General features: G+C 37.9%; 1 long non-coding RNA gene across 4 annotated transcripts in view; it reads left to right on the top strand.

The window, feature by feature from the left end:
- LOC127529615 (uncharacterized) overlaps positions 1-18764 on the top strand; it is a 487131-nt gene that overhangs the window by 457489 nt on the left and 10878 nt on the right. The gene's annotated exons all lie outside the window — the stretch shown is intronic.

Genomic DNA, 18764 nt, shown 5'->3' with positions numbered 1-18764 from the left:
TGTTTTTTCTTTGTCACCGTAAAAAGTTTAACTTGTCTCAATCAGTGCTGGTACAGTTTTATAGAGCTGTCTTTGAAAGCATGCTCACTTTCTTCATAACGGTCTGGTATGGCAACAGATCTTCTCACTCAAATATAAACTACAGAGTGTTACTCAGAAATGAAAAAATATTGTAGGCCTCAAACTATAATTCCTTGTCGTCCTGTATACATCGCAGTAAATATAAGCAAGGACTACACCTCCTGGGCAACCATTTCTTTTAGATATTACCATTGAGGAAACATTAGCAGTCACTAAAGGCAAGAACTATTAGACATAGAAACGGTTTCTACTGCAGTCACTCTGGTTAAACATATCTCTGTCTTTTCCTGATTTCTGTTCTGCTCCATTCAATATAAATTACATTTATTTTGTGTTTATTTTATAAGGACTTTCTTGACATTTTACTGGACGGGAGTACAATTGTACTTTACTGTATTGTTTTATGTTTATGTGTTTACTGCATATAATGCTGTTATCATATTAGGTATTGTATACTGTGTTGCTTAACTCTATGTGCCTTTTTAGTGAATGGATGTAACACTGCGAGAAAATTATAACGAATATGTTCCCCGGCAATAATGTTCAGGTTCAAGGTCAAGTTTATATTTAAATGTGCCAACATATTACATAGTCCTTTAGGGTACCAGCCCTCAAACTTAGACTTCGAAAACCCTGATTTTATTTAAATCCTGCAGTTGTCCTTTTTCTGAACATTGTTTTTAACTTTCAAGGTTGCTAGAAATGGAGTCCATACTGGCAGCATAAATCTTAAAGCAGGAACCAATCTATCAAGGGACAAAATCATAAATGCCCAATCCTGTTTATAGTGAGTTTATTTAAAGTCTTCAACTAACTTAACACAAATGGCTTCAAGATCTGGGAGGAAACCAGAATACCTTTAGAAAGCCAAAGCTCACATAGGAAGAGCATGCAAAATCTACAAGGCGGTGACTATGAATCTAATATAGACCTTTTGTTTAATTGGTATTTGATATGGGTGTGTGCAATGAGTGTGTCCAATGATGGACTGACCTCCCAAAGAAAAATGGTTCCTACCTCATAGTTATAAGCTCTGGTTCCCAAAAGCCTTTTGTAGAAAACTATGGGCTCTGAAAATGGGTAGATGAAAGAAGATAAGAGATGTTGTAAATGCAGTTTATTTCTGTAAATAAAATATGTAAATCATTTGTTAAAATTACCCAGAAAATCCGATTGGTTGTTTCTGAAATGAAGCATTCAATATAGAAACAATGTTCAGTTAAGATAGCATTTTAATTACAGGTTGCAACTAGCCTCTGGTTAATGCTATTTAGAAAAGACACAGCAGCAGTGAATTAAAGCAGGGTGTGCCAGGACTGAATATGGATGTGGTGAGAGAGATCATGCAGGTGATGGGTGTAACAGAGCAAGATGTAGAGGACATGAAGATGTGGAAAAAAGATGATCCTCTGTGGCAACCCCTAACGGGAGCAGCCGAAAGAAGACACAGAAGAACAAGAAGAAGAGGAGGAAGTTTAAAGAATGTCCATCTAAGAATAAGGATTTTTAAATTCCTGAGTACAGATGAGTGACAACATTAAACTGAATGAACAATAAGCACAGTCACTGTTTATTACTTAACTGTTAATGTTGTCATATGACGGGGCAGTATGACAGTGTTTTATTTTAATTTAGAAATTAAACAAGGACCCTGGAAGATCAACTCAAAATTAATACTTAGGTTGCTGTCAGGGCTTGCCATAAAAAATAGCCTGTTGTACCATCCATATAAGGTCATACTTGAAAACCCACATCCCTTTCAAGAGGAAGTGTCTCTATGAGCTTGATACCCTGTAACCTCTGTGGAGGAAGTTGCACATAAGCTGCATGTACAAAGTAAGGCTGTTTTTTGGAGAAAAACTGAACTAAAAGTAAGGATGTTGATGTTTAAATAAAGAACAGGCTTGCATTGTGAATGTGGAACAGGCTACAGGCTCACATTTATCTTATATGTAACATTTGACTGCTGAGGGCTAGTTTATTATACAGAAACTGATAGGATCTTGGCCTTGCTGTAATTTGTAGCATTAGTACTACATTACACACTACTAATCAGTAATAGTAGGTAAAATCATCTTAAGTAATTAAATCATTATAATTTAGTAATATCTCATTGTGGCAGTTTTGGGGTAAATGGGACCTCTGTAGTTTGCTGTTGATAATGAGACTTATGGCTGCATACCTATTAGAGAGAAAATAAAAAATATCCCACCTTTTGAATATAAGCAAGGTATTGGACACAGTCCATTGCAGCATAGGTATAAAATGTCTTTGTAAGGTGGTCTTGTGTCATGTCTTTAGAAGACCTGCTTCATGCTCACGACAATAATCAAAACTGATATATGTATTAAGCTACATGCACACACAGAAAAGAGCAGAGGGATAACCAAAAAGCAGCAAAACAATGACCTTTGAACAGCTACTTCCTGCTTTGGCTGCCCTCTGTAGATGACTAACTTATCCCCAACTCTTTCACTGAATGCATCATAGCATAACATCTGGCCTCTTGTAACTGCAGTCAAGGAACAAAGGATATTCCTTATTCTACTACTAAGGTTATGCATTGGTGGGTGCTATTAATTATTCAGGATTCTGCTTTAAAATCTTCTAAAAATATCATGTCATATTCAATATTAAGACATGAGCCACCTATAGGCCCTTTTGATTAATGAGAAATGACATAAGCAATGTGCATTAACTGAAGAACTTGATAGTGACTTTGAATGCCAGTAAGTGAATACTATATGAGACATACCGTGAATTAAGCAGCTAAGAAGACAATATACATATAACAGAGTGTAATTTCCCTAAAAGGGAACTTTTTCCATGTATTGATAAAACAAGATAGGAATTACTGCCATTTAGCGTCCACTTCGCAATTACTGTGCTGGGATGTTGTTAGAAGTTATATTTTGGTCAAGGTTGGTGGAAATTTGGAATGTATTTCATTCCAGTAGCAATGGACTCAAGAAATTGGATGAAATATCATAGTAGGCCACATTCACTCACTCTGGATTAGTTTTGTCAGTAGTTCACCTTTATATCTTGTCTTTGGACTAATTGAGATAACTGGAGTATTCAGAGGCTCTTTGTGCAACAACAAAGAGACTGTGAAAATTTCACTCAAATAGTGAAAGAATGAATTGGGGCCCAGGTGCTTTAAAATGTATGAATGCTACACACTGTGTTACTTGGAAAGGTTTAACACAACCTGACCTGGCCCCTTAATCATTTTCTCTTTGAGTTCAATAAATTATTCTTGCTTTTGGATTCAGATGGTCTTAGTATCTCTCTATGTTCTGTATTCAGTATACAAACAAATGAATTTTGTGACTGAGCGAAATTCCGAAAGCTCTTTGTAATAGTGCTCATTATGAAAAACCACCTTATAATATATAGTTCAGTTAAATGTACAAAATGCTGAATAACTCAATTTGAAACATGCTTTATAATGTAAAGACTGAGTGAAAAATATTTCATAATAGTGGTCATTGTGAATAATATTCTTGGGGCAGGTGCTATTGAGTGTAAGATAGTGCTTTCCATAAAAGATACTGTGGTATAATAAAAGATTTATGTGGTCATAAATAGTCGTATGATAACGTAAACTGTACAAGATGGTCAGTGTCATGAATGGGGAGTGATAGTAAAGACCTTTTCTCACACTGAAGTGCTCTGTGTAAGACAGGTTGATGTTAAAGGTCTTTTTGCAAAATATTAAAGATGCAATGTCAGTTAACTTTTTATTGATCATTATACATTTTATTGTTGAAGTGCTAATTATGAAAGGAGCTATGCAGGATGAAGCTTTCTTGACTACTTATAAAGATCTTTGAAAACTTGCTGACTAGAACATTTGTTATAAAAATGAAGATTGCATATGAAGGACTTTCTGATACTACTCAATACAGTATGTTAATTGCTCAATATAATGATGCTTGACAATCTGTAAAGAACATTGTGACAATGTTTACTCTGAAATACACTGTGTACATATGTAAGTAGTTGATTGCAAATTGCTTTGTCATAATTTTCACTATTTTATATACTAGTTTATTGATGAGTGACACAGTGGCTGATGCTACTATTACAAGTCCAGGCATCTGAGTTTCAGTTACTGTCTAATCAATGCCTGTGTGAAATTTACACTCGCCTTTTGTCTATGGGGATAACTGTATGTCTTGGCTACATGTATACTAGTCTGATTGGCAAGTATAAACTGGTCTAATGGCAGTGAGTCAAGATGTGGGCATGAATGTGTCTTGGCCAATGCCGGTCATGCCTTTTACCCAATATTGCCTGGATAGGCTCCAGTTTCCCATGACATTGTAATGGATAAAGTGGAGTCTGAAAGTGGATGGATGGGTGATCCTTAGATACTTTTTACTTGATTTTACATTTTCAGATGTAATATTAGATTAATATTGCTTGCGTACTTATAAGGCATTTTGGGAAAAGGAAGACTAATAATGGTACCACTAAAAATAAATTATTGTTTTCTGAAAATGCTGAACATGTAAGGTGCTATATTCTGAAACGTACTTGACTAATCATACAGTGACGTGTGAGAGAGCCTATTTAGAAAAGCAGATAAAGCTTGATTGATAGTAAAGTTAATTCTATTACTGCACAGTGTTATGTGTGCAATATAAAAGAAGGCTTTATTGTAGATTACGCCCTTATAAAGCATATTTTGAAAGGGGCCATATTTGGTAAAGCTTCTTGAATGGTTGTAAAACACTTCGAAATGCTGCTGACTATGACAGATGGTATAAAATAAAAGATTGGTTTAGAATTGCTTTATGCTAAAACTGAAAATGTAAGGTGCTCAATTTAGGATTACAAACCACTAGCTGATAGTGCTCACTACCAAAGGTGATATATAAGACAAACATGACTGACTAGAAAGCTATTTGTGACCAAGCTTAGTTTAGAAAATGCTTTTTAAGTTAGGCTTGAGTGATGTCTTTTAAACAATATCATGTTCAGAAAAGCTGTCTAGTTTGTTATATGCTTTATAACACAGAATACTATCTGACAACCTATATTAAATACATTTTGTTTATGAAGTGCTTTGTGAAAATATAAGCTAGGAATATATGCTGTAAGTGATAAATACTTGATTAAATCCATACTTTAGAGCAAGTATAAGTTCTTGCACACTTTTGGCAACAGTTGCAGACTTGAATTTAAATTCTAGAAATTGTTCTTCGGCCTCTACAACTAGTACATTTACAAACACAGTGCCCGAAAAAACTTCATTTTTTTGTGTTTTTCATTTTTTCATTATTTTTGAAGGAAAGTACTCATTTAACATTGAAGAGATTTAGCATAATTGAATAAATGAAACAAGTTGCAGCGTGTGGTTTGTTAAAGTACCGGACATTCTTCCCATTGAAAAAATACCTGTCGATACTTGTAAGTAGCAGTAATGGGTTACTTAAATAAAACAACCCTAAACATGTATGACACAAAGACGGTGATCTAGGAATGAAATTCTGAAAGGAATTCAAAGAGTAAATATTGAAAGCTTTCCCACCTAGAACCTTCTGCCTCCCCAGATTTACAGAAATAATCTAAACAGTTTATATATCAGTAACTACACCATCTTTTTTAAAATAATTACTTTAAAAGCTTAATGAAAAACAAGTAGAGAGTTGATCAAAAAGTTTTAAGCCTGAACCTGAAAAGGGTGTTCCACAGTGCTGATATATGGCCAGTGATAAGCTTCTGCATAAGAAAATATGTGAATTGTGAATTCTAGCATTTATGGTTTTTAATATGTGTTTCTTGCTTTAGAACCATTTCAATGTGGGTGCCAAAATGTGCAAAGCTGGGTATCATGGCATCATCTAACACTAGAGAACAACACGTCTTTGGAGATTAATTTTCATCTAGTGAACATCCACCAGAACCATTCAAATGCCACAGTCCAAACAAAGGCTGCAGACATCTGAATGATGACCCAAGGTCTGACTGGTTTTCAGTGACGACAACAGGAGACAATATTGCTATTTTGGTGCTAATTGGAAACTAAGGGATTGGTTGAATCCATTGTTAATAAATAATTAAAAATGGGCAAGGTCTGTGTGTGTTGGATGGCCAAAATGGTGAATCCTGAGAAGAAGTATCACCACATATCTTGTTCCTAGGAGAATCTCCAGTTATTTTGGACTTGGAAGATAGAGTTTATCAAGTTCAGGTATCTACATTTTTAATTGGTGTTAAGGGTGTGGTCAAAATGATTAAATGGCTCAAAAGGCCCACCTAACCAGTCAATATGATGCTGATTAGCTTTGGTGTTTGTCACAGTCAGTCATCTTTGTTCTGCTTCTTGACAGTGCCCTTGCTTACAATGTGGTTCTGAAACTGTAGATACCACACCCTCTTTATTTTTTATACCTGTTGGCTAATTAGGGTTTCTTGTAGGAAATGAAAACGGTACTACTGATTAAGATATGAAGTCGTCTACGCAAGAGTGGATACACAAGCAAGACAAAACATTTCATTTGAGAGGAAAAGCTAGAGTATACACGGATTATGTTGAAAAATAAAACTGGTTTGGTTTACTGATTTTTTTGGCTGTAATGATAACTACATATGTTTAAAACTATTCACACAGCCTACTGTTAGTAAATATTTTTTAAATCACAAACAGTAGATGTGAGCCTGTACTGCCTTCCGAGCCTAAATATTAAAACTGCACACCACGGTCATAGGGTTTGTGTATTTCTTTGTGTTTCCTTCTTAGCTGCATGTTTCAAATTTTAAAATGCATATGCCAAAGTGTTTTTATATAAAAAGGAATTCAGCACAATCGCCAATTTGTTACACTTGTGTAGTCACAAATTTGTTTATTTAAGTCTGACAGCTTTTAAAGGTGCACTCCTAGACTGCTGCATTTTTTTTATTTCTCAGTTGTACCCATTTTGAGACTAAGGTACATCAGACCTCGCCTCCTGCTGAACAACTCCAGCTACCATAAAAGGCAATCTTTATGTGTGTCACATGGCAACAATGTCAAGAATGCGAGGCCCAGTGTCACATGAGACTTGCTTGGAGGAAATCAGATTGAAACTGCTTGGATAAATGAATGAAAATTGTATTGATGACAAACATAACATTTGCACCTAAGAAGACTTTCACTTCTGTGTTAATAAAGAAGCTTATTTTACACAAACATACATTTTTTTCCTATGAACATTGCAAAGTGCTTTATACTGGCTGATTGCACTTTATTGAGGCTCTGACTGCCGTCTCAGTCAAACCTAAAAAACTTGATTGTCTGTGTCATCTAAAATACCCTTCAGCTTCCGATTAGGAGAGGCTTACTTGGTATGCGTTTACTTTGCTGAAGCTTCTGAAATTTGTAAAGCATGCAGGCATTTTTTTGCACTCTTACAAAAAGGCATTGATAGGAGGTTAAATTGATAAACTGTTGCAAAACAATGATCAAGAACCGCAAAATGATCTTATTTTTTACCAGAGCTTGAAAGATACTCATGACTTATTCACTAGATAGCTTTTGTCTGTGTTTTAGACAATGTCTTTCTCAGTGAGAGTCTCAGCAAATGTGAATAATGCTATAACAAACACTTCAGAAGTGAAGTGAATATAAGCAGCTCCCTATTACCCCAAAGGTTACAGATTTATACAAGGAGCAGAGTCAGCTGGACAGCAATAAATAATGCAAGTGTGACAAGTAAAGTTTAGGTTTTTAAGAACAAGCTGAAATAGCATTTATATCTCTGTTGGAGGCCAAGAACATGCTCTCAAGGCAACATGTTAGTAAAGAAATAGGATTTCTAGAGGAGACCTTTCAGTCTGCACTCAGCTTCCAAAATGCATATGAATTATTAAAAACTATGTCTATAATAATACTAGTCTGCATCACACAGGTGTTAGTGACAGCTAAGTCTGAATTTGGTCACGAATAATTATTAAAACTGTAACACCACTCTAAATGCATCCTAGTTTGGCTGAAATGGCCTACATATTTCACTTAGTTACTGAGGCTGCAGCCATAGCTACAAACAAATGAAAATATGTACAGATATATCCAGTGAATATGGCAGCATTCAAGCCTAGATATTGTTAAACTGTTTCCAGGGTAGGTAGTGCTAAAACGCCTTGTAGTCCTAGCAATAACAGAGAGTGCATCCCATACTGGGCAGTGACTGAAATGGCAGTGAGTACCGGATATAATGCAAACAACCAGCAGGCAGTAACTAATAGCGAGTCCAGTTCCAGGTGTGACCAAAACTACGTCAAGTGCTGGGACCGAATTAAACTTGATTCAAAGCTGGCCAGTAACTGAGACTACATCCAGTGCCAGGTGAAAAAGAAATGGCCTATAGCCCTAGACTGCTTCTGGGAATCCATCCAAATGCAGGTTTGACGAAAGCTGCACACAATCCTGGGGTTTCCTTTATACGCCACACAATTGCAGGCACTGATTGATCACATCCAGTGCTTGATGTGACTGAAAATACTTTTTTTTTTTCAATCCAGTAAAAGTAAATGGCTTAAACTACTGGACAACCAAAAATAGAAAGACAAACTTTTAGATGAAGTTGAAACCATTCCTTGAGTGTTGAGCTGACAATGCTGGAAATTAAAATTGAATAATGTGTCATGTTACTAATGTTGATTGTCATGCATTTGTTCCAGTTAGGTCAAGAAATCCAAGTATGCCTGCTATTTAACTTCTGGTAAGTATTACATTTAAGCAGCAGAATGATACTTTGCACTTGGCATTCAACAGAGGTACTTGTAGTTATTAATTTTGGTCGTCTTTGAATTTTCACAAGTAGGTATGTGTCTGCTTTAGATCAGGATCAGGATTTCACTTAACTAACACTTGGCCATTATCTCCATTTAGCCTGAGCCAGGCTTGTTTTTGGCAAAAGAGAAGGTGGTGATAGGTCTCTAGTTTGAGTTACACAAGATTTACTCTTGGCACATCTGTGTACATGACCCATGAGCTGTTGTGTCGTCACTGCTTAAAACTGAGTACACACAGGCACAAAAAGGATCACTTAGCCACTTCCTTTAAAATCCCAGCCCCATGCACACACACACATGCACACTAAATTCCACTGTCTCTCTCAGCTCTCTCTCAGGCTTGCAGACAAAAAAACCTTTAGCACAACACTATAGGCTAACAGTCCCGCCTCACTCTCAGGGAGGCTGTCTTTCTTAAAGCCTCCATATATGGGAAAAACTAGCAGGTAGTGATTGCCAAACTTAGTCATCAAAGCTTCCAAGCCAGTCATTGCTCTGTCAGCATCTGATTTCCTTCTCTTTAATGGGCGTATATTTGTGAGCTTTATTACTATCAAAGGCTACATTAACTCTTCCTTTTCTGTGTTCTTTTCATGTGCTTTTAATTGTGTTTTTATTTTTGACTTCAGATATGCAAACTCGTTTGTCCAGACATAGAAAGAGAAACACAGAGAGATCACCAATAACAGTTTTAAAAGGAAAAAGGGGAAAGATTATTCTCACACCGAAAAATAAAGAGTAAAAAGGTTATAGACACATTGTTGTGGCTGTGTAGCCGTCACCAGTTTCATTCGTGGCTCTCTCATTGACTGAAAAGATACTGAATTAGGCAGAAAAATGTAAGGCATGAATATGTTACATTTTACATGCCAGCACAGCTTTGTGCATAATTTATGTGTATTTCAAGTGAGCAGGCTACTACACATATAAAAAAAAACTTCTGTCCAAAGTAGATCGAATAGTGGTCTCTGTTAAGGCAGATTAATATGAAGGTGTTATTTTCAATGGATCATATATATTGCATATGTGTGTCTGTGACTACCAAGCCACTGATTGATTGATAGGTATTGCATGGATGATAGATAGCTACACAAACAGACATGACAGGTATGCTTCTGTTTTTTTTGGTTGTCAAGCCATAGATAGATGGTAATTTTCTTCAGGCGTTGCTGTCCTGCTCACCCAATAATAAACAGACATATAGTAATTTCTTGTTGCAGTCATGAACCTGCTGACTGATAGATTAGTATTTTCTGAAGGTTGCTTATCTGACTACCCGTCTGCTTGCCTTCCTTCTCTTATTATCTGTGTTGGAGTACACTTTTACGATTACCCATTAACCTTGAGAATGGCTTTGTACATTCTTTCAAAAAATTAAAAAGAGTCATGCATTATGAAAACCAGATTTAAAGTTAAATGAAAAGACGGGTGGAAATATTTTACCAATATGAGTGTTTATTGTGATTGCTGTAGTTATTTTATTATCATATTGTTTAGACAAAATAAAATTTTATTGCTTGAGAAGCCCACTATGAAAGATTTCATTTAGTTCCTTCAACTTGTCAAAAGTGTACAGTGTTTACTTTCCCTACATCTGAATGCTGCCTCAATTTATGGGAATTAGAATGTGCAGCTGGGTAGCATGGTGGTGTAGCTGGTGGTAGTGCCACCTCACTCGATCACCATTCTAATATGAGCTATAGGATCTTCTGTGTTAAGTGTGTATATTGTCCCTGTGTGTGTCAAAACTGTTAGGTTGACTGTCAAATCTAAATTAGCTGTGTGCATGAGTGTGCCTAAGGTCCTCTTTCACTGGTGTAGGCTGTGACTCCCCAAACACTGTACTGGGCAAAGCAAGTCCAGAAAATAGATGGATGAAACTGCTAAATAGAAGGTCTTAAACATTCTGGTGTTCATCATGTATATGTGAGGAAAGCTACTGTATAAAGTAAAACTGTTGAACGGAAGTTGTATTAGTCTTTCTGAGAGAAAAGTACATTTTGCAAAATGTTTCTTCTTCAGCGTTAGAAATGATGACCAAGCAAGCCTCAGCTTGTGAAGAATTGTGCAATCTTGTCAGTCTTGCAATTTTTAACATGGAGCACATCACTTAGTATAAACTTTGTCCAAAGCCCTTTTTGCAATGCCTTTGACAAAGGAGAGAGACGTATAGGATATGTTTCTGGTAAGGTGGATAGTAAGTCAAAATCAGAAAGTACAGCATTTTTGTCTTTTGGTAATATAAAGCAGAACTTGGCACTTCTGATATTTTTTGAAAGCCATTAAACAATTACATTGAAATTTCTGAATTTGCTGTGCATACATTTCCGTTTCTTTCAGAACTTCCGGCTCATGACAAATTTAGCTGTTAGTTTAATACTCATTTCTTAGCAGGGCAGATCTGTTCAAAAACAAAGAAAAGAAAAAAACTGTGTGTGTAGCTTGCATGGCCTGGCCTGCATCGTGCTTCCTGGCATCAACACAGCGTTGCGCTAGTCCTTTATCAAATCTGCTATCTGATGTTGTATTTGTTACCTGGAGCTTCACGAAAAGGGGAACCATAACAATCATTAGTTCCTGAAAGATATTGTGCTGTTTGTGAAATTGAAGAAGTGTTTTTAAAGAAGGTGCTTTTAAAACTAAAGGGGCTGTTTTTCCAAAACCACATGCCAAGACACACTATGCTATCTTAGAAACAAAAGACAACTTCTACTGACAATTATGTGATCTTTGTGAAAGAGAATGATGAACTGTAATAGCCTTTCATTTTGTGGCAACATGAGGTTTTTTTAGCCATGGAGTTACTCTTTCCCTTAGTGACACCCACAAGTGCCCCTACTGAAAACTAATTACCATAATCATCCTTCATATTGGTGGCAAATGACATTAGCCTGTACCATCTATAATGGCTTACTTTATGTGTTATGGTGACCAGGCAACTATTGGCCTCAATTCAGAAGAGACACTGAACAGAATAATGGGAATAGTGCCCAGGTAGGGCAAGGCACACATATACTATAGACAGATAGTCTAAAGAATGGAAAGTCAGACTTTTTTGCCCATTGTTATAAATAATATTTTGCTACCTAATTATTAGGGGCAGCATAGTAGCACTGTTACCTCCAGAACCAGTGACCCTAGTTTGTATCCCATGCCTGCACATTGAGCCAATGGTGTTTACACCTTCTCCCTGTATCCACATGGGTGTACCTCTGTGTACTTTGGTTTTCCTCGTACATCTTCAAAAACATGTAGGTTAGATTAATTGGCAATTCCAAACTGGGATGAATGTTGATATGGACATATACATGCATAGGTTCTATGGTATACTGGGGCCCAGTCTAGTTTTTTTTTCAGCCTTGCATCGAAAGCTTCCAGGTTAGGCTTCTGCTTCCCAGGACTCAGTTTAAACAGATTTAAGAAAGTTATGTTATTTTACCTAATTATTAATATCTAATGACAGTCTGCAAATGTAGAACAATTCCTCTTGTATGTACAGTACACATTGTCATGGACACCAAGCATGGACTGGCATTCCGGCCGGTCTAGTTCAAGGTTCTGTACCTAGCCAAAAGGCTAGTTTAATGGAAGGACAGGGAGAGATCACTCGCATGGACTATTCCCCGATAAAATAGGTTGCAGTCTCCCTTGGCTACAGTCCCTGAAGAGATACTTGCAAGGCAGGCTGGGAATTAATAGCTCCATTAGACTACCCTGCTGGCTTCCATGGGTGCTGCAGGGACAGACTGTCCCTACTTTAAGGAACTTCCACCTGACCTGAAAGTGCTTCCAACGTGTACTGCAGTAACACAGGAAGTGCTTCCAGGTCTGGCATGAAAAGGCTCCAATTCGTCATCTCAGGGAGTTAGAGGACGAAGCTCATCTGATGAAGTGGAAGGAGAATAAGAAAGAGAGGGAGAGGAGAGAATTGTGCTTGGGTGAACCTATTACCAATATAATGAAGTGTTGGAAAGGTGAAAATAAAATTAATGTACTTGAAGCTGGGGCTTGTATTGGTTTTAGTGTATTTGAGAGTTTGGGGACTCAGTGGTGCCCCCTACAGGTCACAACTTTCATTCATATATTTATATTTTATACTAGCAAAATACCCGTGCTTCGCAGTGGTGAAGTACTGCTTTAAAATTTTTATTAAGAAGAAAAGTAAACCTTTTTAAACTGAAGGAAAATATACCAATAATTATTTGTTAAGGATGTCTTTGTATACCACGTTGTCAGTTCGGCCCTCCGGTTGTAATATGACCAAGCTGTGCGCTGAGCTTACTCTTGAGCATGCAACGTATAGTTGGCCATGTGAAAAGCAATCTTGCCTCAAATCAATGCCAACCTTTTGTAGAGTCTGTCCCTGAGACTTATTAATTGTCATTGCGAAGCAGAGCCTTACTGGAAATTGGAGGCGTTTGAATTGAAATGGGTTTCATCAATAACTTCGTATCCAGCTTTTGAGAGTTTAAACATTCATAAACATCAAAGTGTCCACTACTCAAATCGTCACCTGTGAATCTAAGATGTTTAAGAGGCATTGGTGGTTGTCCAAAGGTGTAAAATATTTGGCCATTTCGATTCACTTGAAAGAGACAACCGAACAATTCAGCGGCAGCCATCAACTCACATGCAGAACCATAGGTGAAGGGCTTAAGCATTTCACTCTTCTAATGCTCCTGTGTAGTATAATTATCTCCTGTACCGTCATCAGTCCACACCTTGAACCTGTCCCAGTTATTCAATACATAAGACACAATGTTCCTCCGGATATCAAGAGTGAGCCTGATATGGCCGAGCAATATGTAACACAGAGAATGGAAAAGACAGTCGCCATCTCCGGGCATGGAAACCACACGGTAAGTGACAGTTCTTTGATCGATGGTGATCACCTCGATAGACATGTTAATGGGGGTACAGTTGGAACGATAAAGGAAATGGGTACCTGAACAATGTAAACTAAGTCTAAAATAGCTACACAATAACTATAATTGTAATAAACGAACAATAAAACAGCGGAGAAGCCGTGGATTAAATAAAAAGGCTGCAGTTATCAGCAGTGAGACATGAATACTGTGGCGAAGCAAGGAAGGGAATGAAGAGACCGGAGCGACGGACAGCCTTATATAGGCAGGCAGCCAACTACGTAGGAGGTGTGGGGATGGGGGACCCAACGCCGCCTCACACGGCGAACGAGCTGCAGGCTATGGACGTATATATGTACGTAAGTAGGAATTAGTTAGCATTGGGAACCCGCGTACCAAATTTCTTGAAGATGGGCCCATAAGTAACAAAGACCATTGGAAAGTTCAATATGGCGGCCGACAGTGGTGTCATACCACCGAAATAAGTACGTACATCGGTTTCAGTTAGTGCAGGGAAGCCGCCTATCAAATTTCATGAAGATGGGGAATGGAAAGTTTAACATGGCGGACGTTGTCGACCGTTATGACTGTTACGCGTAGAATTTCGAAATGAAACCTGCTTAACTTTTGTGTGTAAGCTGTAAGGAATGAGCCTGCCAAATTTCAGCCTTCTACCTACACGGGAAGTTGGAGAATTAGTGATGAGGGAGTCAGTGAGTGAGGGCTTTGCCTTTTATTAGTATAGATGTGTGAGAGTGTGTGTATATATATGTAAATAACAGTCATAGCTGTCTTTTACCTTAATAGCATATAAAATGTTCTATCCATATATCCTTTTCCAATTCTTTTTTTAAAATTGTTTTTTACTTTATTGATTTTATTTGAAGAAAACAACATTTCAACACTCAAGTCAAATTTAATAAACCAGAATTCAACCCCAGTCTGAAAGAAAGAGAGGAGAGCCAACAGCATGAGCAAATATTTAAAAACAACAAAGAATGGAGATTGTCCTTTTTCCCAATATAATTGCTTATTCTAAGGTTTATTTAATTAATTAGATTTTGCCATATTTGAAACAAGTTTTGAACAGATCCTCTAATTGAGAATTTATTTTTTTCCTATTTCAAATAGTACAGAAACTCAGTTACCCACTGACTTTTCTAATTCTTCTTAATCCAATTATAGGGAGTGGGTGACTGGAGTCTTTATTGTCAGCATCACATACAAAACATATTTGAGCCCTGGGTGGGGTTTCATTCTATCAGAGGGCTGCGTTCAGACATAAAAAAAATCATGCAAATTAAATCCTTACAATTTCTAATTCTAATTGTGAGAAAATGAGGAGTTGTTGCCTTTCCCAATATCGAAAGGTGACAGGCAGCAATCAAGCCTGGGCTGGGTGAAAATCAATAGTCGGGTAAACAATTGCTCAAATGGAAAGAAATTTGGATTCATCCCCTGATCAGCAATTTTTAGAAGGGCTAAAACTGGGTCACCAAAGAAAACACAGGAATATTATTCCAACTACACTCTGAAGGGATAGTAATATACATTCCTTTGCACATTCTTTGAAGGTTTGAAGCTAAGACCAAGATTTGAAGTATGTTCTAGCCACAGGTAAAATGTAGATGCAAAAGGCTAGCATTCTTCTGAACTGCTACCGTCCATTATTTTGTTGTTCTAGTTATAACAGGAACTCAGGTAAGTGGCAGTATAGCGGGAAGTACTTTGTTACTGGAGGGCTGCAGATAAGAATGCTCAGTGATTGCCGCAGGTAAAGTGCAGCCGCACCCGTTACAAGGCAAATCTCAGCTGTTGACTAAATATGGTAAGGTACGGCTGTTTCACATATTTGCAATCCAAAGAATGCCACTGTGTCTGTCCCAAGTATGGGGATAGTACGGGGAGGTCCAAGAACAAGTAGTTAAGGTAAAAAGAAAATAAAACAAAGCCTCACCAGCAAGTCAGCCTGATACTTCTTAAAATGACTAATATGAAAACTTAGCTGGTGAAGCCAGATTAGAATTGACAACAATTGGCATAGGAGTACCGTATATGGCACTGATAGCAATTAAAGAGAACAGACCTCTGGGACTTAGAAATACTTCCTGCATTTTCAGTACTTTAAATGAAATTCCTAAATGAAGAGGGAAATTAGGGTTAAGAATAGCATATTTGTAAATTATTTCTTAAAATAATACAGTATGACATTCTCAGAACTGTTTAATCCATACCATTGTTGGGAGGTCTGAAGCCTATCTCAGCAGCAATGGGCACAAAGCAGGATGAAACTCCAGGTCATCGCAAGGCTCATTCATTCACACAGGAACATTTTAGACAACCTAACCTGTATGTCTTTCTGGATGTGTGAGGAAAATTGGAGTGCTGGGATAAAAACCAGTGTAAACACAAGGTTAACATGCAAAGTACAGTACATAGAAAGCAACTAGGCAAGGGGTTTGAACCAAAGACTCTGTACTTGTGAGACAACAGCATTAACCACAGCACAATCTCTGTTTTTTCAAAAATACTATGTAATAAACTTCATGTTATTCAGACTGTGTTGCTGTGCCATCAGCCAGATGAAGGTGTTCTGCCACAGTATATCCTATTGTGGATAAATTGACGGACAAGACAGGTAACATGACATTCTCAAACCCCTTAATCCAATTCAGGGTTGTGGGGTGCCAGGGTCATTCCAGCAGCACTGCTGGTAAGGCAGGAGGCAACCATAGGCAAGGTACCAGTCCACTACAGGGCCCACTTAAGCAAACACTGTCTAATTTGGAATGACCAATCAACCAAATATTAACACCTTTGGGGATGTGGGAAAAAGCCCCACATGGAATACATTCAAACTTGACATTGACAACAATTAGACATGGGATTAAAACCCAGGATGCTGAATCTGTGTGACAGCAGTGCTACTCACCGTGGCACCCAAATTGACACCTTTGCATTTCAGAGGACACAGGTGACTCATTGTCTGATCCTAAGTAAATAACCTTGCTTGCCAAAATTCCAGTTATGCAATCTGGAAAGCGCTTAAGAATGGTGCACTCTTTAAAAGATGCTATGTAAAATCATAAGGCTAAACTTTTCAATCCCCACCACTGACTCGCATTACGACAATACGCAAGTGGAAACAAGGTACTTTATATAAAAATAAAAAGTAAATTATTGAATAAAATTTGTTTGATCTGAGATTATTTTTTTATTTTCTAATGCAGGAAATGCCTTTTCTTTTTACTTTTAACTGGGACCTGCACATTTAGTAATCCAATTCATCATTCCTACTGAGGGAAAGCATATGAACAAACACACACAGAGTCATGCAATTTTCTTCTATGCCACAAAATCAATCTAGAAATAACTGTAATTCACATGTGAACTTGTTACAGTGCTCTGAGACTGCACTTAGTGACGACTGCTGCCCAAAAATAAACTGAATTGAATAATCCCAGTGGTAATAATAGTTTTCCTTGTTTGTATAACAGAATGAAAATGTTTTTATCAGGGTACTCCATTAGGAGCATTATAAAGTCCAGGTGTTCTGCACCTTTAAACATTTAAGAATATTTGGCATAAAGTAATAATAATAAAAGCTGTAAACAAATATCTGGAGGCAGTTATAAGCACAGGAAACTGGGTGGATCTGCTTTCTGTGGTGTGGCAAATCACACGCAACCTGTGCAGACACCCTGCTCTCTCTTCCGTACCTTGTTGCCATAGCAACCATGGCATACTCACCCTAGTGACTCAGCCGTACTGAGCAGCAGGACTGCGAGTAGCCTCACCCAAAATAGATGAGTGGTGACAGCACAGATACTGAGGACAATGAAGAAAGATGAGGGCTAATTACATTTTTCTTTGTTAGGTGATAAAGTAAGTGATTGTTGGTACACAATGTACTGTACTTTATTGAACTGGATGAAATGTTATTTTATGTACAGTATGTCATACATTGGGGTGGCATGGTGGCACAGTGGGTAGCGCTGCTGCCTCGCAGTTGGGAGACCTGGGGACCTGGGTTCGCTTCCCGGGTCCTCCCTGCGTGGAGTTTGCATGTTCTCCCCGTGTCTGCGTGGGTTTCCTCCTACAGTCCAAAGACATGCAGGTTAGGTGGATTGGTGATTCTAAATTGGCCCTGGTGTGTGCTGGGTGTGTTTGTGTGTGTCCTGCGGTGGGTTGGCACCCTGCCCGGGATTGGTTCCTGCCTTGTGCCCTGTGTTGGCTGGGATTGGCTCCAGCAGACCCCCATGACCCTGTGTTTGGTTTCAGCGGGTTGGAAAATGGATGGATGGATGGATGTCATACATAGCTACTGTTTTGATGGAAGGCCAGAGATGTAGATAGACTTGGGAGGACTTGTATTTACCACCTTTGCGGACATGAACAGAGACAAGTGAGAGGATTGTCATGGAACACCACTGCCAAATTCACTCTAAATTGCCCTCCTAACCTCCCAAGATAAATTCATCAAGCCAATCTAAAAAATTTCTGCATGGATAATGTGAAAACTAACCAAGTAATTTCAACTTGAAATTGGTGCCGCTCATATATAGGAACACCATTTTTGAAGCTGATAGTGGTAAACGTGAACAGGCCTCAAGAGTATATAGTGTTTTCAACAATTTTCATGGAAAATTTTGTGAAGTATAAACAAGTGTTTTAAGAATCACAACATATTTATATCTGTTTACATTCTTTCCTGAATTATTATGTAAGATAGCAGTAATGAATTTGTGTTACAACAGAAAACTGGTTTTAATCCAACCAGAGTTAGGTACCACACTGTTTCCTAGTGTCTCAAGTAAACAACTACACAACACAGTTTCCCAAAAAAAATCAAAGGAAATCCCTTAACCAGCCAGTACTTCAGTTATACAACGCAAATAAATGTGCTATGCAGAATCATAAGATGACACTAGAAGATCCATCCATCCATCCATCCATTTTCCAACCCGCTGAATCCAAACACAGGGTCACGGGGGTCTGCTGGAGCCAATCCCAGCCAACACAGGGCACAAGGCA

The sequence above is a fragment of the Erpetoichthys calabaricus genome, chromosome 11 (assembly GCF_900747795.2).
Source record: "Erpetoichthys calabaricus chromosome 11, fErpCal1.3, whole genome shotgun sequence".
NCBI lineage: Eukaryota > Metazoa > Chordata > Cladistia > Polypteriformes > Polypteridae > Erpetoichthys > Erpetoichthys calabaricus.
This window is presented reverse-complemented; position numbering and strand designations above follow the sequence as displayed.